Source organism: Triturus cristatus, chromosome 3_1 (genome assembly GCF_964204655.1).
Source record: "Triturus cristatus chromosome 3_1, aTriCri1.1, whole genome shotgun sequence".
Classification (NCBI taxonomy): domain Eukaryota; kingdom Metazoa; phylum Chordata; class Amphibia; order Caudata; family Salamandridae; genus Triturus; species Triturus cristatus.
In genome coordinates, this window is record NC_140583.1 from 1083081778 (window position 1) to 1083105891 (window position 24114).

The window sequence follows — 24114 nt, forward strand, 5'->3', positions numbered from 1 at the left end:
GGAAAGGGTAACACCGCTCAACGAATCAAACAGGGTGAGTCATTGCATGCAGGAAAGGAAAGTATGGAAGGAACCAAAGACCTTTCGGATCCAAAACGTTTTCAAGGGTTTGCTAAATTTCAAGAAGTCATCAAAGCAAAGGGGTAAGCCGAGTAAGTTTCAGCCGAATGGGCGTAGTATGAAGAGTGTTCCTCCCCCAAAGTGTATGTATCTTTTGAAGTAGATGACCAGCCTCTTTTGTGAGGGTTAACTTAGGTAATCAGGTGGTGTTAGGCTGTCAGCAAATCGAGCAGGTAAAGTAGTGTTCGACCTTGGTGGGTCATGGACAAAAGACCTATGACAAATCCAATCCGATATTTAGTTGGTAAATAAAGAAGTGACTTCAAGTCTTGTGTCATAGGGTCATCATGCTTGAGACCTAAGATGAGGCGGGCAAGGCCATTTGGAAGAATGTCTTTTGTTTTGACCAGTAGTACATTGTGGATCCCATTGTAGTAGTCAATCCTGGAGCTGATCACTCCTTGAAAAAGGCAAATCAATTGAGGCTGGAGTAGAAAAAGGAAATTTCCATGGGTGAATAGTGGTGGCAGAAGCTTCTTTTGTGAAGTTATTTACTGTTGAATCAGAATTGTTAACTTCATAGGTGGTTCCCAGGTTGGTGTTGAGACCAAGGAGCAAGGACAATCACTGAAAGTAAGGTTGGGCTTCTGTACTGTAAATATTCAGACAGAGTCGATTCTGATGCCTCCAGTTTTGGGCGTGTATTAAGTTGCCCTTCTGATATTTCTAGTCAACTGGTTTGTTGCTTACTTTTAACTGACTCAGAATATCATCATCGTGCATGTGGTAACTCATAAAGAACTGTAAGAAATTGGGGTTTCGATTCAGGGGGTTGAAAATAATTCCCAAGCAACAACCACAATCCTTGTCTGGATGAACAACAGTAGGCACTAATATAATTGTTGTAATCTAGATATTGAGAATTATCTCTTTTCTTTCCTACCTTATTAGTCTCTCCTGATTCCCTCCCTCTGTTCCTCCCCTCCTTCTTTCGCCCTCTTGGTACTTACCACCTTTAGAATCTTCAGGTGAAGCTCACAGTAGAATGTTCTGTGAGCTTCAACGGCAGTTGGTGCATGAGGATCATGTGGAATAAATGCAGTTTCTCCAGTACTTCGGAGTCGTCTTTCTTAACAATTTGGGGACGAAGAGGAGATCTGAACCCACGCGTACAAAGCATAATGGATGATGATAGCTTAGAACTTAGATATTAGGTCTCTTGGTAAGCACCCATTGACCCTTCCTCCATTTTCTACTAACAGTTCCCCATTTCTAGGCATACCTGGATTTGTAATCCTGTTGATGACGCTCATTTTTTTCCATGACTGTCTTCCTGTCTACCCAAACAGGACATGCCCGTTGAGCCAATTAGGAGTTAACTTAGAACCCAGATTCCTTCCTTTAAGGGAGACGAATGGTGAAACTCCAGAAACACCATTAGGTGTGTGGGATATGACCATAACATTAACCTGTGTTTAACCCTGTGGTAGCTTGGCACAAAAACCGTTAGGCTTAAATTAGAGGCATTGTGTGAAGTCTTTAAGCAGCACACACTGCGTAATAAAGTGAAAACACACCTTGATAAAAATCCCAAACAAATTTAGAAAACTAGTTACAACAAAATGGTCGCACACTGCTGACCTACCTGCGTGTTACCCCAAAGAACTGTGGTCCCTGTAGTTAGCATCAGCGGATACACCTATGCTCGTGTCGTGAGTGCAAGTGTGAATAGCGTTAGCCATCCCTGGACACGTGTTTTGAGGTAGTTGCCTCTCGTCAGCAGGGAGTAGGAAAGAGTGTAGGGTTGCAATGTAAGCTGCTAAAATCATTATCAGGTCTAGTACCTCTCGTAGCAACGCAGGTGCGTAACCTGAGTCCGTCGACTCCCCGGCTCAGAGAGCCACTAAATAGTTACAACAAAATGGTCGCACACTGCTGACCTACCTGCGTGTTACCCCAAAGAACTGTGGTCCCTGTAGTTAGCGTCGGCGGATACACCTATGCTCGTGTCGTGAGTGCAAGTGTGAATAGCGTTAGCCATCCCTGGACACGTGTTTCGAGGTAGTTGCCTCTCGTCAGCAGGGAGTAGGAAAGAGTGTAGGGTTGCAATGTAAGCTGCTAAAATCATTATCAGGTCTAGTACCTCTCGTAGCAACGCACGTGCGTAACCTGAGTCCGTCGACTCCCCGGCTCAGAGAGCCACTAAATAGTTACAACAAAATGGTCGCACACTGCTGACCTACCTGCGTGTTACCCCAAAGAACTGTGGTCCCTGAAGTTAGCGTCGGCGGATACACCTATGCTCGTGTCGTGAGTGCAAGTGTGAATAGCGTTAGCCATCCCTGGACACGTGTTTCGAGGTAGTTGCCTCTCGTCAGCAGGGAGTAGGAAAGAGTGTAGGGTTGCAATGTAAGCTGCTAAAATCATTATCAGGTCTAGTACCTCTCGTAGTAACGCAGGTGCGTAACCTGAGTCCGTCGACTCCCCGGCTCAGAGAGCCACTAAATAGTTACAACAAAATGGTCGCACACTGCTGACCTACCTGCGTGTTACCCCAAAGAACTGTGGTCCCTGTAGTTAGCGTCGGCGGATACACCTATGCTCGTGTCGTGAGTGCAAGTGTGAATAGCGTTAGCCATCCCTGGACACGTGTTTCGAGGTAGTTGCCTCTCGTCAGCAGGGAGTAGGAAAGAGTGTAGGGTTGCAATGTAAGCTGCTAAAATCATTATCAGGTCTAGTACCTCTCGTAGCAACGCAGGTGCGTAACCTGAGTCCGTCGACTCCCCGGCTCAGAGAGCCACTAAATAGTTACAACAAAATGGTCGCACACTGCTGACCTACCTGCGTGTTACCCCAAAGAACTATGGTCCCTGTAGTTAGCGTCGGCGGATACACCTATGCTCGTGTCGTGAGTGCAAGTGTGAATAGCATTAGCCATCCCTGGACACGTGTTTCGAGGTAGTTGCCTCTCGTCAGCAGGGAGTAGGAAAGAGGGTAGGGTTGCAATGTAAGCTGCTAAAATCATTATCAGGTCTAGTACCTCTCGTAGCAACGCAGGTGCGTAACCTGAGTCCGTCGACTCCCCGGCTCAGAGAGCCACTAAATAGTCGACGGGCTCAGGTCACGCACCTGCGTTGCTACGAGAGGTACATACCTGATAATGATTTTAGCAGCCTACACAGCAACCCTGCACTCTTTCCTACTCCCTGCTGACGAGAGGCAACTACCTCGAAACACGTGTCCAGGGATGGCTAACGCTATTCAAACTTGCACTCACGACACGAGCATAGGTGTATCCGCCGACGCTAACTACAGGGACCACAGTTCTTTGGGGTAACACGCAGGTAGGTCAGCAGTGTGCGACCATTTGGATTTAATTATTTAGTGGCTCTTTGAGCTGGGGAGTCGACGGGCTCAGGTTACGCACCTGCGTTGCTACGAGAGGTACATACCTGATAATGATTTTAGCAGCCTACACAGCAACCCTGCACTCTTTCCTACTCCCTGCTGACGAGAGGCAACTACCTCAAAACACGTGTCCAGGGATAGCTAACGCTATTCACACTTGCACTCACGACACGAGCATAGGTGTATCCACCGACGCTAACTACAGGGACCACAGTTCTTTGGGATAACATGCAGGTGGGTCAGCAGTGTGCGACCATTTGGATTTAAATTTAGAAAACTAGTATACATTTTAATAAATAAAATGAGACCAAAACTGCAAAAATCCAGTGTGGTGTTAGGAAGGTGGTCCAAACTGCCTGTGAATAGAGGTAAGGGGAAATAAGGGGCTGCTGGTGAATGAGGTAGAAGTCACACAGGGAATACCCCAGTGTCTAAGTAACTAGAAATCAAGGGATGCAAGTGGACTGTGCTAAGAGCTGAGTTGGTACTGCTTGTGAATGGAGGTAAGAGGAGGCCAGATGCTCAAATGCACATGATTTGAAGTAAGAGGAGACCAGTGTCTGTTGGTCAACGTAGATAGGAGTAGGGGAATGGTAAGAGGAAACCAGGGGCTCCCTTTGATTTGAAGTAAGAGGAGACCATGAGTTACTGGTAAGTGGAGGCAAGACTAGTCGAGGTGCTGGCAGAGCACGTACTTTTGGTGAAAGGTGATGAGAGATGGGCAGACCAAGGTCTGCTGGAAATGGAGGTAAGAGTGTACTTTGGCCAAGTAGTGAGCGAAATTCAGAAGAGAGCGTGGACTGCTGGTGATTGGAAGTAAGGGAAGAACAGTGGCTGCAGGTGAGAGGCAATGAGAGCAGGAGTAGGGGCTTCTGCTGAGTACAACTTTGAAGAAAATGGGCTGCTGGTGAGTGGGGGTAAGAGGAGAAGGGGGCTGCTTGTGCATAATGCCTTCACTCAGGGTTTACTCCTGCACATATGAGGTAATTACGACCGTTTAGTTCTTAACTGGCCGTACTGTATCTTATAACAGCAAGAACGAACCTGAACAGTATCAGGAAATCATTGCCAATTTTAACTTGAGCTCAATAACTTGGGTGAAAAGATTTAACATGACAACTGAGACATATGGTCAGTGCTTAATTTGTGCTGGTGCTTTCCGGTGCTTAGCACCAGCACTTAATTATCAGGGCCGGGTCTCCGTATCTGCTGCGCACGTCACATATTGATGTTTTTTTAAATGTACCTTTACTGTATGTACTAGGTGCAGCCGCCACAGGCCCGCAGCATTTTTTTCACCTTTTACCGAGTGTGAGTATAGGCGTTTAGTGTTGCTGCTGTGAGACTTCTTAACCACTTGTCCTGTAGCCAAAGTGAATATTAAAAAATTTAAAAATATATAGAACATGGCGGGCGCGGCCCTTCTTAGTTCAGTCAGTGCAGTGTTAACTGTTGTCAATTGCCGGTGGGCGGGCCGCAGAACACACACACTGATTTATTTGGGCGGGCCACGCTGGAGGTTCTGATGGGGGGAGGGGCTGTGCACGTAGCACACGCAGATTTTTTTCACATTTGATTGCCACCAGTTGCCACGCCCCAGTATAACCACTGCATCTCCCCACGAGTCATCGCTTTTTAAGTCAGCCCGGCCGGACCCGACCCGACCGACGACGACGTTAAGGGCAGAGCTGGGCATCCTGTGCAGGCATCGATCAGCAGCCAGCAGTACAGGGTTGACGGTCTGGTAGCAAGCAGCACCAGGCTACCTAATTGCACTAATTAAAGAAAAGGTAGTGCAGCCAGTGTGTGTCCCTGCCTGCCGGCCCACCCACCACGGATAGCGGTCAGATTAGAAGTTAAGCACTAATTGTAAACTAACTAACCCGCATTGGTTTTGGCACAGTGACGGCATATTACTGGAATGGCATCGCTAGTAAGTTGGCTTAGTTTAGCTTGGTCCGGTTGTAAGATCACCAACAGGGTGGGAGGCAGGCAGGCAGCTCACCTCCGATGGCTCCATAAGATATGACGATTATTAGGATCATCATGGATGTGATTCATTCAGATTATCTGAATGCCAGACCATGCAGAGACCAGTGCCTGGCCTAGTAGTAGGCGCGGATGCTGTCACCCCGCCGGCCGTTGTGGTACACTTTTATGTACCTGGATATGGCAGGGCAAGGCCTGCCCTGTTGGCGCCGCAGTATTGGCCTGCCAGTTCCAGGTAAGGTTTAAGTAAAGTTAAAAGGCCAATGCGAGGCTAACGTAAAATAAAAAGAGGAGCCAGATGTCGTACATGGGGGCTCATTTTGATTGGCCAGTTTTCTATCTTTCAAGATAGCAATCAGCAGACCCCGGGTACATTGGCTCATAGAGGGAGTGGTCCTACAGATGGGCGGCGTTGCCGAGTGCTGGACTCCTCGATGTTGCACAGCACATGTGCCCAATGACTGACCAAGCGTCCAGTTTCAAGCCCTCCTCCTATAGTATTAAAACACCGGCATCATTCTCTGGTTGTTTAAGCAACACGTGCCATGCCCCACCCAGCCCCGTAGATGGTTTCTTGCTTCCAGTCGCCTTCTTGTAATATAACAATCTGGGTGTAACTAGAGAGAAGTGCCGATACATCCGCTGTGTTCCCCTTTACAGAAATGTAAAACAGTGGCTATACCCCGCACCCCTCTGGGTGGGGAACTTTCCCTTACTGAACCGGAGGGCAGACATAGCTGCCAAGGTTTCAGAATGCTGTGTGACATTTTCATAACTGAAATTATGAGTGACATTTCAACGACTAGGAGTGACACTCTCATGTGCGCACAATTATCTCCCGGTGTAACGGTTTATTGGAAGTCACTCTTACCTGTGCTTACGCGGCTCTGCTTAGTGCACTGCGCAGAGCCAGCATGGCGCGATCGTGCTTTAAGTGACACTCTTTTGTGAGCAAAACCAAGCAATAAAGACAAGTGAATCATATAAATATTCGAAATTACACTCCATTGAGCAACGAGAGAGTCTAAGAAGTCACAGGACTAAGGGCCTCATGTAGGTAGCATACCAGTTACCACTTCTAAAATACCGAACGATACCGAATCGGTATTTTAGAAGTGGTAACTCGTATGTAGGTAATGAGTCGGTATTTTTTACCGATTCGTTACAATTCGGTAATTACCGAATCGGTATTTACCGATTCGGTAATGAGGCATACCTTCCCATTGATGGGAAGGTATGCCTCATTACCGAATCGGTAAATACCGATTCGGTAATGTGGTGAACACATGCAAGGGTGGCAGGGTGTCACATTGACACCCTGTTGCACCCCTGATTCGGCCATGTGTACACATGTGGCACACATACATGCCCTAAGGGCATGTATGTATGCCACATTGCACACTGCTACGCGCGTAAAAATGCATAAACACATACATTGATTATTTACCACCAACTATAAGTTGGTGGTAAATACCGACTCTTAAACACACCCACACACTCCCCCTACATCTCGATTTTGGTTTCGGAATTTACCGAATCGGTAAAATTACCGATTCGGAAAAGTTACCGATTCGGTAACATTACCGATTCGGTATTATTACCGAATCGGTAATTTTACCGATTCGGTAAATTCCGAAACCAATAATTGTCCCCCTACATACCAATAGCCAAAATACCGGTCGGTAACGGTATAATTACCGAAAATCGGCCGTTACCGACCGGTATTTGGCTACCTACATGAGGCCCCAAGTGCGCTAACGGGAGGCAGCTAAAAACTGAGGAGAACAGTCATACTACTTCATGCAGTGGAAGGCATGGGTGTAATGATAATGCAGAAAGTGATGTTATCTGCATGGTGCCTTTAAGAAGCAAGCAGATTATTTCGAAGGGTTAATGGCTAAAGTGCATGAGTGAGGTGAATTGACAAAAAATGTCTGACAGAGTAGAGTCCCTAGATTGTGCTTGTTGTAGTCGGAAGAAACTATTGTTCCTAGCGCGTTCGTAATGAGGCCTAAAAGAAAGGGAATCCGATGTAATTCGTTTGTTTCCCAACATTGGAAAGAAATAATTTATGTTATTATTAACGCACAGACAGTACACACACTCGGGTGGGTGGCAGTGGCTGGTACCTACTTATTGGTCTTGAGTTTTGCAGCACTACAGGCAGCTTTCTGACGTCGGTGACTCTGCAAGGCAGCAGGCCTACGGCTGGGAGCCGCCTGCTTTATGTCCAGGCTGACGGGTGTCTTTATTGCAGCCACTATGTGTGTAGAGGGTCGCTGTAGCCACGGGTGGGGGGGGGGGCAGGAGTGGGGCATAAAAATGCCTGACCCTTCTAAATGCAACTGCGAGGTTGTCAGAGAAGGCTGTCAGACTCAAACTTGCTCTGCTATGCCTATGGGGCTGGTGAGGTCCTCCCAATGGCTCCAGTCCTAAAAAAGAAAATCAGCTAACAGGGCTCAGTTTTTACACAGATGCCATCTGACTTTTAGCAGTGCCAGTTGAAGATGTGGGTGGAACTAATAGAGTAAGTGGTTGGAGCCAGTGGAGGGAGTGGGTGGGGCCAGATAAAAGTGGGCGTGGCCTCCGACAAACATTTGAGCACCTGCACTTCATATTTTACAAATTAAGCACTGCATATGGTTGACAACACAGACAAAATGAAAACATCTTGTGCCGTGTGAGAAATGATACACATCATGTGCAACATGATACTAGGTGTTAACCAGACTCTTACGCCCCCATGCGTGCCACACCGTCACCTCCACCTGGAGGGTGTGCACAGGTCTGACTACCTGCCCTTGGCCCAAGACAGGTGTCTCCCTTTTGGTGTGGATGATGCAACTAAAGCTAGACAAGGAGGGAAGCTAAATGAATGCTGACAGTAACAGTGGAAGTGCTCTTTCACAACTGAGTGTGACAAAAGATGTAGCCAATTTGTGAATCCCTCATTGCTTATGAAGTCCCTTCCAACAATACTGTTGGAGTACAATAGTTTAAGAGCAGAGCGTGCGTTGCTGGTGAATGGAAGTGAGACAAGAGGCTCCTGGTTACTTGAGGAAATCTGAGACTAGAGTATCCTGGTGATTGTGTGCTGTAGTCAGTCATATCAGAGGTTCTTGTGGGGCCAGGCCATCATATTGACGCAGGGCCCTTCATGCAAGGAGAACCAGTTTTGAACTGTCCAAATATGCCCAGGCAGCGTCGCCCCACTGCTTTTGAGTAGTGTAAGGCACAAAACATAGAATAATAATAACAACTTTGCATTATTATCATTTTATTCTTTGTGCTGCTTTGCGGGTGAGGCTGATGTGCTCTGGGAGAAGGGCAGGGAAGGAGTGTTTTGCACACTCCTGAGTGTGCAATGACTGTTTGGTCGGCCCTCTCAGGCCACCCAAGCCGGTCATGGACACTTTCAATGTTCTCTAGGCAGGCTACATAGATAACATGCCCACCCCTCCAGCCCCTGGCTGAGTGCAATGTCACGGTGCTCAGACCAATCACTATGCTGCATTGCAGCATTGTGATTGGTCAGGGGAGCCTGGGTGCTTACCAATCACAATGCTGCATTGCAGCATTGTGATTGGTCAGTGGGGCCTGGCTGTGCTTCCTGGTCAGAGGAGAGCAAGAGCAGAGAAGCAGGACCGCCGCAAGGTACGTTTAAAAAAAAATATATTGCGCACTCAAGCATTCCCCCTGTTTGATTCCCCACCCCCAAACCGCGATCTCCCTCCTCGCTTTTCTACCCGCAAGCCATGCCGGCCGCCACTGCAAATATGTCCAGCAGGGAAAAAGAAAAAAACACAGTTTAGTATGTGGTGCTATATTGTAGATTTAGCCATGTTAGCTGCCTCATCATTCATAAAGAGCACAGCATTGTTTTCAAATTCTAGAAGTAAAGATGTTGCAGCACAAGTATGGGATCTCTCAAAAAGCTCGAAGCCTAGAGAAGAATGTCACCTTTGCACACCCATGCCCTATGATGGCCTTGTCGTAGCTGAACATGGATATCATTCAATCCTTAGTCTAGGTATGTTCAGTTTGTTAATTTGTAAGGTCATTTGGAAAGCTGGGGTTCTATAACCTGAGTGGTGTTCCAAGCTTGTTGACAATTGGGCTTTAAATTAAAGCTGCCAGCTTTCCATTTTTAGTGATTTTTACAGATAAATACAGACAGTAAGCAATTTGTTTCCTGTCTGTATTTATTTATGAAATTTGAAAAATACAGAAAATTGTGCTTCTTGTGAAGGACTCTCCATACTGTGTTTCATGAATTCCATGTCAAAAGCTGAGCAGATGGACAGCAAGGAGAGTTATAAAAACAGGAGGAGATTTTCATCAATACAGGCCTATGTTAACATATATTTGCAGTATAATGCTTGGATTTTACCTCTAGATGTAGCGTTTTGTTATATTTTGGGGCTTAAGTTTCTCAAAAAGGACACGCATCAAAGAATTACTGCATGTCTATCAATTAAATAAATGTGGCAATATGCTGTTTTATAACTTCATTTCTACACAATTTTCAAAATAAATATGTATGAAAGCCAATAAGATGGCTAAATCATAAATATAGATAAATACAGACAGAAATGTAAAAAAAAAAAACATTTAAGGTTAACAAAATCTATTTGCCCACTTAGACTGAACTGCTGCATCGTGGTGTGAAAGGTTTAATTGCTCACTTCTAATTCGTGCAAGTGAATTCATAAAATCATTGCTGTAGATGATTTTACAGAAATAGTTTTGTACTAGTGTCAGTGCAACAGAGTTTAGCTGCTGTACAGCTGATTAATTCCCGCCGCATTCTAATGTTTACAGTTGCTTTGCAGGCATGTTATTTGTTGATGTCACATTTTTCAAGTAATTGTTTGCGTTACTAGAAATTCTTTCTCGGCTCTTTTGAGCATAACTTACCGGCACAACCTTTGGCTGTTTGTGATCAATATCTGCTTCAGTTTAACAAACAGGCACTATTCTCTGCCTTTGAAGTTGTGCATTTTTTATTGAAATCGTTCTAAATAAATTACATTAATTCCCAAACTAGTATTTCTACTTACCTAACCTACAAGTGGATTCCAAACCATAGAACAGGGGTAAAAGATTTCCAAATTGCAGATGCAGTTGCTCAGATTTCAATGTTGAAATTTGCCCGCCCCACTCCCTGGTTGAAGGAGACACTATTTAGGTAACTGTAATCTGTAATTTATGTCAGGACAGACAATCTTTGTTTTGAAGACAAGGCGGCACATTGTTTAAATATGAAAGGTGACCTTCACCTATTGTTAGGTATTTGTAAAAGGTGTAGCTATTGTTAGGAAATGTCTTTATATATATCAAAATAACGGCAGACAACAAAACTCAGCTGGAACGGAAGTTTATTCAACCTCTCAACATCCAGTGCAAACGATCAATCCTAACATTGCCTCTAACGCTCTCCGCCACCCGAGCCACCCTGTTTAAACCACAACACTCCGCGTGGTCTCCACGAGCAAGATGCAAGATTGCTCGTGGACACCACGCGCCATGAATAAATACGTATGCAACACATCTCCCCCCCTTTATTTATATTTTTTTAAATTTTTTTTTTAATTTATTTATTTTTTATTTTTAACAATATTATTCGTCAAACTAAACCATAATGTAATCTTTAAACCTTTCCGGACAATGGTGTTCACGTTTTCTTCTAGACAAATCCATTCCCCAATGAGAACAACCTGGTTGTTGGTCATATCTCATATCCTTGTACACATTCTCCAATCGTGTGTTATTTTTAACATCCCTACATGAAATGTCATTGCTTACATCATCCAAACACATATCATTGGATGCATTTCCAGATGGTTGAGTAGAACCCTTAAACACAGATACTCTGCTCAAATTCCAAACACTTCCACCCTCTATTCTCACCGCATTGCTGAAAACTTGTACAACCTTCTTTGGGTCTGACCAGCTTTGGGAACCCTTAAGAACATTCTCTTTCCTCTTTATGCGAACAAGATCACCCACTCCAATTTTTTGTGTGCTCATTGGACCTCGTTTCTGGTCCATAACTTCTTTCATTTTTTTTTTATACTCACTGACCCTTTGTCTAACTACATTGTAGTCAACAGCAACCAACTTCTTGTCATCCATACCCTTCTTTAACCACTACGGAACCAAACAAGTGCTGGGTTTCCGTCCTCTCAAAAGTTCAAAAGGACTGATTAAAGTTACTGAATTGGGAGATGTCCTATATGCCAATAGCATGGACTGTAAAGCATTGCTCCAATTGAGTCCACCCTTAACGGCAAGTTGAATCGCTTCCTTCACCACACGATTAAAACGTTCCACCTGACCATTAGACTCTGGATGGAATACTGAAATTCTCCTATGAGTTATGCCACATTTTCCAAAAAATGACTCTATTTCTCTGCTAATAAACTGGGGACCATTGTCTGTGACAATCTCCTGAGGAATACCTTCCCTACAAAATATACCATCAAGAAATTCAATGACACTATGTGACGTAACTTCTTTAACCATCTTGATTTCAGGCCATTTGGAAAAATAATCAATTAAAACAATTCCAAAGCATTTATCCTTGGGCAAAACATGAAATGGACCAATAATGTCGAGCCCTAGTTTCCTCCATGGCCCAATAGGATATTCCACAGGACACGACTCAACTCTTAAAGGCACCTCAGATTTATCACTATTTGAACATTTATCACATTTGCGTACAAAATGTTCAACAGCAGAATCAATGCCAGGCCACCAAAATGCCTCCCTTATTCGCCTTCTAGTAAATGAGACTCCTAAATGTCCCTCATGGCCAATTTCCATAATGGTTTCCCTAAGAGGAAAAGGAGGAATTATTCTGTCCATCCTCATAACCAACCCATTCTCAATGGCCAATTCATCATGGACTTTGGAATAGCTCATCATATCACCAGATAATTTTCTTTCTTCCGGCCATCCCTGCACAATGTAATTCTTAACCTTGCTCAATTCACTGTCATTTCTCATTGCTTCCATCCAAACTTTTTCATCCAAACTCGCCTTATCACCATGTAAAAGATTGATATTGTGTGTTGTGAAAGCAACCTCACAATCATCCTCCTGATAATCCTTATCACTATCCAAAGGCAACCTGGACATGCAATCCGCATGCATATTCGCTTTCCCCTGGACATATTCAATGTGAAAGCGAAAAGATTGTAACCTTGATGACAGTCTAGCTAACCGTGCAGACATGAATCTACCACCACCAGGAGACATTAGGAAAACTAACGGTTTGTGATCAGTCTTTATTATGAAATCGGTCCCCCACAAGAAACTTCTGAAGTGTTCTGCTCCCCATATGCAAGCAAGTAACTCTCTTTCAATGACAGAGTAGTTCTTCTCTGCATCTCTCAACACCCTGGACGCATATGCCACAATCCATTCACTAGAGTTATCTTTCTGCATTAAAACACCACCCAGACCTAGATTACTTGCATCTACCATAACTATGCATTTTTTCCCTGGAACAAACGGTCTTAAGCAGGGTGCATTGACTATGAATGTCTTCAATTTCCCAAACGCCTCAGTCATGTCATTTGTCCACACAAACTTTGCATTTTTTTTTAACAGACACCTGAACGGTTCAGTTTTCATGGAATAATTAGGAATAAATTTGGCATAAAATTCAATCAATCCAAGAAAAGCAACCAACTGTTCCTTCGAGGACGGTAGAGGAGCGTTAGTAATGCTCTCAATGTGCTTATGTTTCGGTTTAATCCCCTTCCCACTGATGGTGTGTCCTAAGTAATCCACTTCCTTAGCTTTTATTTTGCATTTATGTAACCGAAGAAGAGTGAGGCCTTTTTTTGCTAAAGCTGCAATAACGCTATGTAAATTCTTATCGTGCTCCTCATCATTCCTCCCAAAAACTAAGATGTCGTCTTGGAAAGCGATGGCTCCTGACAGCCCTTCCAGAGTTTCTTTCATCAACCTCTGGAAAACAGAATCAGCACTAGCCAACCCAAATGGCATACGACGATACCTGAATAGACCTTCAGGTGTGATAAACGCCGTATAATTTTTTGAGCTGTCAGAAAGAACTACCTGGTGGTACGCGCTTGCCAAATCAATGCAGGAGAATACTTGCGCATCAGATAGAGTAGATACCATCTCATGCAAATTAGGAAGAGGATGTGCATCTACCCAAATAACTTGGTTCAAACTGCGCAAGTCCACACATAATCTAAGTTCCCCTGAAGATTTGACTGAAATTACGATGGGAGAAACCCACGGGGAAGATTCAATAGGTTCAATGATGCCATCATTACACAGTTTTTTTAACATACTGTTCAATTTATCCCTGTATGACAATGGAACATTTCTCACTTTTTGACGCACAGGAATGGCATTCTCGTGGAGTTTGATTTCATGTTCAAACCCTTCGTATTTCCCAAGCTTACCACTGAAAACACTAGGGAATTCCTTAATAAGCTCACCCACAGTGACCGACCCATGGTGAACTCCATGGTCAACAACAAAGACTGGAGGATTGGCTCTAGGGTCAAGTTTGATGCTTAATTCATGTTGATGTGGCCACCCTAAAAGTGATTTCCCTGACCTTGCCACATAAATTTTGCTGTAAGTTTGCCGTCCTGCGAATTTTATATTCGCATGAAAATAACCAACCAAATCAATCTTGTGCCCTGTGTAACCGCCCGGAGAAACATCGGGGTCACTAAGTTCCCTTTTTGGCCAGTTATCCTCGAAAACCTTTAAAGAAATAATAGAATACCAGGCGCAAGAGTCAACCAAAAATCTCAAAAAAACGCCATCCACACTGATGAGACAGGAAGGAAATTTCGAAACATTGTCATCACTACATACATTAATAACTGTGTTAATTTCATTTTCATCATTGTCATAGGACGGTTCATAATCATCAGAAAACTGTATGTAATTTACTTTCTTTGTGGGTGTTTTGCAAAACCTACTGAAATGACCTTTCCTATTACATTTAGAACAAACTTTCTCAATAGCAGGACACCCTTTGAAATTCGCTAGATGGCTATTGCTTCCACACCTGAAACAAAGTAATGATGAATTATGTTTCTCAACTCTAGAATTTGGATACTTAGGCTTGTTCCCATTTTTCCCAAAATTCTCTGATCTTTGAGTAACAAATCTTTTTTGTTTGTCACTATCTTTTAACTCTTTGTTGACACTGAATACATCTGTTTTCTCATTTCCTCTAATTTCTTTCACGAACTCTTCAGAGTGTTCAATAGATTTTGCAATATCAATAGCTGCATTTAATGATAAGTCAGATGTTGACCATAATTTTTCTTGAACTTTCTTGCTGTTTGTGCGCATTAAAATTTGATCTCTCAGTACTTGTTCGTATGATATATTCTCAAATTTGCAAGAAGCTGCCAACGATCTGAGTGCTGAGACATAGTCTTCAATGGATTCATCGCTGCGTTGTTTACGGGAATAAAAAATAAATCTTTCCATCACTACATTTTTTTTTTTTCCAAAACTTATGTTAAGCTGTGTCGAAGCGTACTGGTAAACATTAATTCTCACTGGGCTAATTAACGCAGGTAACGTTTGAAATTCTTTTAAGCCAAATCCACCTAAGCAGTGTTTTAACAGTGACAATTTCCTTTCTGGTTCACAGTCCTCGCCTTCTAAAACCTCCACATATGCCAAAAATACTGGTTCCCATACTTCCCATGGCATGGGAGGATCGCCTGATGATGATAGAAATGAAGGGGGAGGTACGATGCCAGACATATTGCACTATAAATGGTAAATAAACTTTAAATTTTACATGCACAATGGTTGTTATTCTGAATGTCAATGACTTATGGTACCAAAACTATTATGCGCCCCAACCTTACTTTCAGTAACTCAAGCTGGGTTTTCTTGCTTTAAGTCTTGGTTCTTTGTGTTGAATCAAACAATCCAAAGACAAAATTATATTTACTTCCCTTCGCGATGACACAATGCGCCTCCTGTGACTAACACTCAATTTTGCACGTTTATGTCGTCTCGTTTGCTTTTGTTGAATCTGGAAATCCATAAACAAAGTCACATTTACAGATTCGACGAAACACGTTACGCGCTGATGCAGTGTGCGCATGCGCGTCAAAACTGGGAAAATCCAAAAGGAACAAATCCAGGATTGCTCTGCAATGGTGAGTAAATATCTCTTCTTCCTGTTGAAATCCTCGTTTTCCTTAATCACTTCCTTATTGCCTTTTTTGTTTACACAATTCCGCGCTGTATTCAAAACTCTTAAACAGCATAGAACAGGTTAAGTATTTGTTGTAATACCTCAGCTGCAGCCAACCTTTTGTAATCCACGAAGTACTTGAAATTGTTTGCGTCGTCCTTTTCAAACCGCTCCTTCCGATGTCCATTTCATCTGGGCAGAATAATTCCTTTAAATAACTTTCTTCTTTCAGCATGTATAGGCGGTCCATGCCCGATCGTCGCCAATGTTAGGAAATGTCTTTATATATATCAAAATAACGGCAGACAACAAAACTCAGCTGGAACGGAAGTTTATTCAACCTCTCAACATCCAGTACAAACGATCAATCCTAACATTGCCTCTAACGCTCTCCGCCACCCGAGCCACCCTGTTTAAACCACAACACTCCGCGTGGTCTCCACGAGCAAGATGCAAGATTGCTCGTGGACACCACGCGCCATGAATAAATACGTATGCAACAGCTATGATTTGAATTATTTTGTATTCTTTTAATATAGCATTGATGCACACTGCTGAGGGCTATACAATTCATTAATGGCCTGCTCTGCCCGATCTTTAAGTGAGGGCCTAGCAAAGGAAAGATATGTTAATAACCGGTATCTGCTGATGCAGAAGCATATTACAATTAGAACATTCCACCTAGTGATTGTGTAATGTTTTGAATTGAACATGGATAATCAGAAAGACAGACAAGGAGATGGTGTGACAGAATGGCTATACCTGCCATCACTGGCCTCCAGCACTTCAATGTCTTCACTTGGGTCCCCAAAATCCAAATATTTTACTATAAAGGAGAATCTTCAAAAAAGATATCAATAGGGCCCAGATCTACAAACATTTTGTTCTGGATTTGCATCAACAAAGTGATGCAACACTACACAAACAGTTTTTTGAAGCTTACTTTCCAGCACAGAACTTGTTTTGTGCAGGAAAGTTGCCTCAAAGTAACGCAAATCAGTGCTTTCAGCTTATTTATGTTACTTTGCGCCTAGGGTGCAGTCCATGGGTGGTTCATGGTCATTCCCATGCAACCACCCATGGTTTTCGATGCAAAACCTATTTACTAACAATAACAGGCACAGTTTTGCACCAAAAAAGAACACCTCTTTGAGACAGATATAAAAAGAAGACATGCTTTTATTTCTCCATACTTTTTTTAGTTTACTTGTGTGCTGCACTGTACAGCCCAGATCCAAAGTGGGAAATATATTAAGATTGCCTTGGCATAGTATTTTGTACTGGGTGGGTACCCTTCCACTACAAAACGTATGCTAGACTCCCAAAGACATCTACGGTGCAAAGGTGTGTGCGTGGCGCTAGGCAACCTGATTGTGCACAAGCGCTAGGCAGAGAACAGAAAAGGAGAATATTTAGCTTTCCTACTCTTCCCTCTCATGCAACAAAGTGAAGTAACTTTGGGTCCAGCAATGCTTGCCTGGCATCCTTGTAAATCTGTCCGAAGGTACTTAGGGGCATAATATCAAGGTCCGGCGTTAAAATTATCGCCGCTTTAGCGGCAGAAAACTGCCGCTAAAATGGCGATAATGGGCTTGATAATATGCTCTATGGAATTCCCATAGAAGCGCATGTTAGATGTCCTTCACATCTAACATGGGCTTCAATTGGTATTCCATAGAGCATATTATCAAGCTCATTATCGCCGTTTTAGCGGCAGTTTTCTGCCGCTAAAGCGGTGATAATTTTATTGCCTGTCTTGATAATATGCCCCTAATTCTATTAAATAGTCCATGAGCCAGATTTAGAAAGGTGCCAGGTAATGGAGCGTAGTACTCAGAGGGTCAAATCTGCTTTCATTAACTAATGCTATTGGGCAGAACATGGGGATTCCTGTGGAGGGAGCGAGGGTGGCAATTGCAATTAACAAGACAAAGTTGTAAGTTTGTGGGTATTCAAAGAATTATTATCTTCATACATTGTAACACTAGTGCTAAAATGTTGGGAATAGTGACGAAATAGAGCCAAAAAGTTTGAACCATCCCAAGGTCTGTGATCATCTAGGAGAAGGTGTAGGTCCATACTACCTAGAGCCCTTGTGGATAAAAAAGAAAACGTGAAAATAGGCAAATGCAAGTTTCTGCCATACCTTTGAAGATTATCTGCACTAAGGACATTCCAAAGAAGAAGTAAAAATGTGAGCACAAAAATACAGGGGCTCATTTACAAGCCCCGTGTGCCACTGGACATCACTTTTAATGACGTATTGTCGGAACACACTGCAGAGCCATATCTGCGAGGCCACGTAAAGCCCCCTGTATGGCCCTTCATGGCCTCATAGATATGGTAGGGGCAACGCAGTGCAAGTTGCTGAATTGCCTGATAGTGTGATAGGGAGGTTTGCCATGACGTTACAGTGGGTGTTCCCACGTAACACTCATGACATTTGACACATTCCCAGATTTACAACATTCTGTAAACCTGGTAATACGTCTAAAGCCTATGCCTCTCCAGGGGTGGTGTAATGGTTGTTTTTGTGAAGGAAGGTGTCTCATAGATACGGAGCATTTCTGCCCTTTTCTTGTGATGTAGGTCAGCACAGCAGGAAGGCTAGCAGTGCTGCCCTACACCAAAACAAATGTAAATGAGGCCCACAGTTTCTGTACATATCTTGGTGCACTCCTGTGAATTTTTTACATATCCCCAGAAATGGATACTTTTCAAATACATATTTGATAACCCCTGCTCAACCCTGTGGTAACGTAGCACGAGCAGCTAGGCTTATCTCAGAGGCAGTGTGTGAAGCATTTATGACCATACACAGTAACACAGTGAAGAACACTACAAAGGGACACCACACGAGTAGTTATAAAAAATAAGTATCTTTATATATAGACTTAACACAAGATCAATAACAGTAAAAATCCAAAATACTAGGAAAATAGGGTTATAATAGGGCTGCAAAAATAGTTCAAAGTGTGCAAAGAGGAGTTCAGTTCAAGGCAGTAGTCTCTGCGACCCTTTTACTCACAAGATACCTGGATTCTGTAGCAAAGCAACCAAAATGTCGCTAAGGAGTTGAAGCGATGATTTTCCTTACACTAACCAGCGATGCGTTGAATCCTTGCCGCAAGGGAGGATGATGCGCTGATTTGTGTGCAGGACAAAGCGACAAACTTCTACACGCTAAACCGGCGATGCAATGAAATCCTTGCCGCGAAGGGAGGATGATGCACTGAGCCTGTTGCGTGTGCGATCTTGTTGCTATCAAAAGAAATGGCGCTCCGCGAGGGAGCTACGATCCTGATGCGATGCGATGAAAATGGCAAACTCTCGGCGTCCGCGCTGCGATGTCGTGAAGCGATGAACTCGATGCGATGATCTTTGGTTTGCGAGCGCTTTGAGGACCGCAAACATGCAATGCGATAATCTTCGGGTTAGTGAGCATTTGGCTGCCCGCACACCGGTGATGCGATAATCTTGAAGTCAGCGAGCCTTTGGCAGCCCACAGACAGGCGATGCGATGATCTCCGGTAGCGAGCGCTCAGCGGCAGCAGCGCGATGATTTTCCTAATGCACTTCAGCTGCGGCGGCTCGGTAACGGGCGTTAGCGACGAATTTCAGCACTCTCTTCTCCACAGTAGAACTAGAGGCTCTGGAACTCACAGGAACCTCACCTGCAGATAGAAATCCTTGCTGGGAGGAAACAGGAGGCTGGTGGTGGAGTCTGATGTGCCTGAGACTCCAGCAGGAGGCTAGCTCTCTTCTAGCCCTTGGTTGATTGCTGTAGCAAAAATAAAAGTTCCTTCAAAGTCCTTTTCCTCTTCTTCCAAGTCCGGTAGTAACCACTGCAGGCCAGTCCAAGAAACAGCACACAAGCACAAGGACAGTCCTCTCCTGCAGATTCCTTCAGTTACACGGACAGAGGTTCTTCTTGTTGTCCAGGAGCAATACAAATTGTAGGGGTTTCAGCACAGATATTTATACCCCAAAAGTCTTTGTTCTCAGAAGCTACAAGTCACTGAACCCAGCCAGAACCAGTTCTGCACAGTCCTGGAGCACTTTGTTTACCAGGCTGCTTCTTTCCTTTCAGAGTGCAGGGCAGAGACATCAGACGCACCACAGGAGGTGGAGCCAGCATTGTGGAGGGAAGGCACAGCCCTATTCAGGTCCCAGGTACAACTCCTCCCACCCATCTAGATGCAGATCTCTCTATTCACGACTGGGACACCTCACCCTGTCTCCTGGAATTCCCCAGCCCTGTCACTCCAAAACCAGACAGCCAATACACATAACAGCAGAGGACACTGGAAGGCTTAGGCAAGAAAATACCTACTTTCTAAAAGTGGTATTTTCAAACACAGAATATAAAAATAAACTTCACTAAAAGATGTATTTTAATATTCTGAGCTCAGGCATATAAATTCGTTTTTCTACCATGTTCTTTGGGTCAGTTAGGACTATAGAATGTAATAGTCAAACCTCCCATTCTGGCCTATGGAGAACAGGTAGCCTTACAGTAGTGAAAATCGAAATTGGGTGTAATTCACTACCAGGACATGCTACACACACCAGAGCATGTCCTACCTTACACATACAATGCACCCTGCCATAGGGGTAGCTTACATGATGCCAAGGGAAGGTTCAGGGGCTGGGAAGTGGGTGCACTTCACAGCCAAGATGGCAGTTCTAGACTGCACACAGACACTGCAGTGGCAGGTCTGAGACACACTTTACAAGCTGCTTCTGTGTGTGGCGCAAACCAGCGCTGCAGGCCCACCAGCAGCATTTGGTTTACCAGCCCTGGGCACACACAGGCCACGCTACTAGGGACTAACAGGTAAACCAAATAAACCAATCATGGATTTACCAATTCACATGTCATATTTACAAAAGTAGAGCATATGCTCTTTAGCACTGATCAGCAGTGGTAAAGTGCCCAGAGTTATAAAGCCAACAAAAACAGATTAGGAACAATCCAGGAGGAAGGCAAAAAGCTTAGGGTTGACCCTGCAAAAAGGGTCATTACCAACACATATACATAGACTTACACTATGTGTATTTCCATTTTTTTTTTCAGAATCGGGCAAATAAACATTACTTGCTGGAGCATGTCAATGAAGTCTGCTACTAATTTTTCTTCAGTTTTGTTTCACCTGTGACAAGTTTGCAAGTGTTTGGAAATGCTTTGGTTGTATCAACGGCCATTGACCTCTCTCTGTCCATGGCTGTCTAGGGACCAAGCTTAGCCAGAGAGATTTGGTGGGGGGGGTGAATTTTAAATGTCCCAACTACTAAAGCAGTGGGCTGCAGGGTGACTGACTGTTTCCATGAGGAACAGGGTCAGTACTGCATAGCGAACAAGCGGTGGGAATAAATGCTACCCAAGAAATTGTAACTGGTTAGATTATTTGCAAGCATTCACCTTTTTAATGTTTAATTGCTAGTAGTTTGCCTGAAAACTGAAAACTGGCACCACTTTCCAAGCCTACAACTGCCAATGTTTATGAATTCCAAAGAAATATAAACTTGCATCTATTCAAGGAGTACTTCTTTGGGTGCAGATTTGCTACTTAAGCTGGTCACTGTAGAAAAACTATACAGACATAGCAGACTCAGAGCCCACAGAGCCAACTACTAAACCAAGAATTCAATTGAGAGGTGTCACACCTTAAACACCCCTGCTGAAGCTACCCCCCTGCCCTGGGCCTAGTTGTTCTCCCTGGATTCTCATGACTACGGTCATGACCAGCAAAATGGCGTGGAGTCCGTGCCCTGGGATCACTTATTTTAAATGCATGTTCCCTGCACTCACTCTTCTTCGTCTCTGCTAAAAGAAGCCTTGATGGTAGTTGTCAATTTGCTGCATGTGGGCAGTGTTTTATCTATTTAAGCCTCACCTTTTACAAATCATTTTAGCAAGTGGCTGATGGCCACACATACTAAGTCTGAGTTGCGAATAGAGGAGGGCATGCAGAACAATTAATATGTCAAGCTGAGCCAGTGATGTGGCATGTGTACTGTCTAACAATCCTACTGTGAAAATATGCTGCAATCTTTTAAAAATTCAAAAAAGTGTAGTTCTTTAACATGCTGAAGCATTTTACCTTGGTACATTAGATTATATCTCTGCATAGACAGACATTTATTGAAAGGGATAGATTTTAAGAACATTCATGTCTCACCACCCCCAACAACAGTGTCATTAGGGAACCAATAGGGAAGGCTGTAGTTATGTAAAACTTAAACGTGGCCTATATTCTTAATATAGACGGAGCAACATTAGCCCCTTCACATTCAGGCCTTGTCCCCCTGTGCAACACCCGTTTTTGGCTATTTGAGGTATTTTGAGCTAAGGCCCCCATTCCTTTTTGTCCACACAAGGAATCCACGGCAAACTTGCGTTCTTTTCTTCCAACAACCTGAGAATTCTAAAGGTACGCAGGGTTTGTATATTCCCCTGCAGGAGACTGATAAATGAGGCAAAATACAGCTACATTTTGATTTTTTGGTGAAAAATGGGAACAAATTGCTGAAGAAGACAGCATCTGTTTTTGTCCCTGAAAACGGTATCAACGAACAGTTTATGGTGTTCAAATCACCATCTCCCCAACTTTCAGGAACAGGCAGACTTTTGCCAGAAAATAAAAATTGTATACACAGTTTCGGCATAGACTATTCTTTCTATTTGTTGTGCATTCAACCTCCTTTCAGTTAGTAGTAGAAATGGGTGTGAAACCAATAATGGATCCTGGACAGCTATACATTTCTGAAAAGAAGATACCATTCTGAATTCAGCAAGTGGTCATTTGTGTAGATCCTTCAAGGTTTTCCTATAGAAAGTAACAGTTGAACTAAAAATAAAACAGCCATTTGTACCTACATTGTCACCTGTAGCATCTTCTCACAATACTAGATTTTTTAAAACAATGTACCATCATGTCTGCATGAAACTTCTGGTTGTGGGGATATATTGGGCTTGTGGGTCCACCGAAACCTGAGGTACCCAAAGCCAATAACTGAGCTGCACCTTGCAATGGTTTTTCATTGTGTACCGGGTATACAGCAATTCATTTGGCAAAATATAAAGAGTGAAAAATAAGTATAAAGGAAACCTATGTTTTTTCGAAATGAGAACAAGATATGGGGCCTCATTTATGAGAATTGACGCATCGCTGTGTGAAAGCAGCGATGCGTCACTTCTCAGTGCGCCCTCCTTGCGACATAATGTATGCGTCATATTTACTGTATGACGCATCATGTCGCAAGGAGTTACAGATACGTCAGTATTTCTGACGTATCTGTGGGCGCAAAAGTGACGCATTGCTGGAGTGTGTCACAAAAGTGACGCAACTCCAGCAATGCATCCTTTCACATGGGGCAAGCCCCATGTGAAAGGGCCTGTGTCAGTCTTACGCCTGCTGTGAGGCAGGTGTAAGATATTGACGCATTTGCACCCAAGAAGTGGCGCAGTGAAATCTCGTAGATTTCACTGCGTTACTTCTATGAGGCTTACTTACGTGGGAACGCCCACCCTGCATACATTATACCAGCTCAGATGCATCACTTTGTAAATAGGGAGTCATGTTTTACGCCGCTGATGCGTCAAAAAAAGTGACGCAGTGGAAGCGCAAAACTGTCGCAAGGGCTCATAAATAAGCCCCATGGAGTTTAGAAGCAGTGGTTATTTGCAAATCTCTGAATGTGTAGGTAGCCATATTAGCATGTGAATTGGGGTAATGTTTCAAAATGACTTCTTTTTTACACACTGTCTCCCATTTGAAGGCAGAAATGCATAGAAACACAACTGGTAATAACACTTGTTCAACTATTCTGTGTTCCCCTACGTCTCATGATTGTGTGGCTAGGCCTAGTGCCCGTGACAGGAAATGGGTCAAAACGCAACATGGACACATCCCATTATTCTACAGAAAACTGATCTTTTTTTTGCAAAGTGCCTGCTCGTGAATTTTGGGACAGGTGCAGTGACACTGGGACCAAGAGGCCTGAAGGGGCCCACTGAACTCTGATTCTTGCTGTATTTCATAAATCAAACAGTAGTCAGGGGCTAATCCGCTTCCTCGCACTTGATTCAATGACATACTGGCAATGCTACTGGCTATAAAATCATGCTACCCGCAAGATCATGCATTTGTAATTAGGTTAATTACAGCGCTTTCTTGTAAATCTGAATAAATTACAACATTAGAGATGTTGACTTGTTTGGAAAATTGATTTTGAATTGTTCAATTAAATATATAAAGCAATAATATTTTTAGGATCTCACAAGAACACCACGGGAATCTTGCAAGAGGTCTGGGACGGGAAACATACCCTAAGGAAGGATTAAGATTGGTTCATATGGATGTTTTTATTTAGAAAAAGAAGATTCCATCCTTTTTGCTTTATTTTGCTATTGGATTTTTGTGAGGGGGAACTCA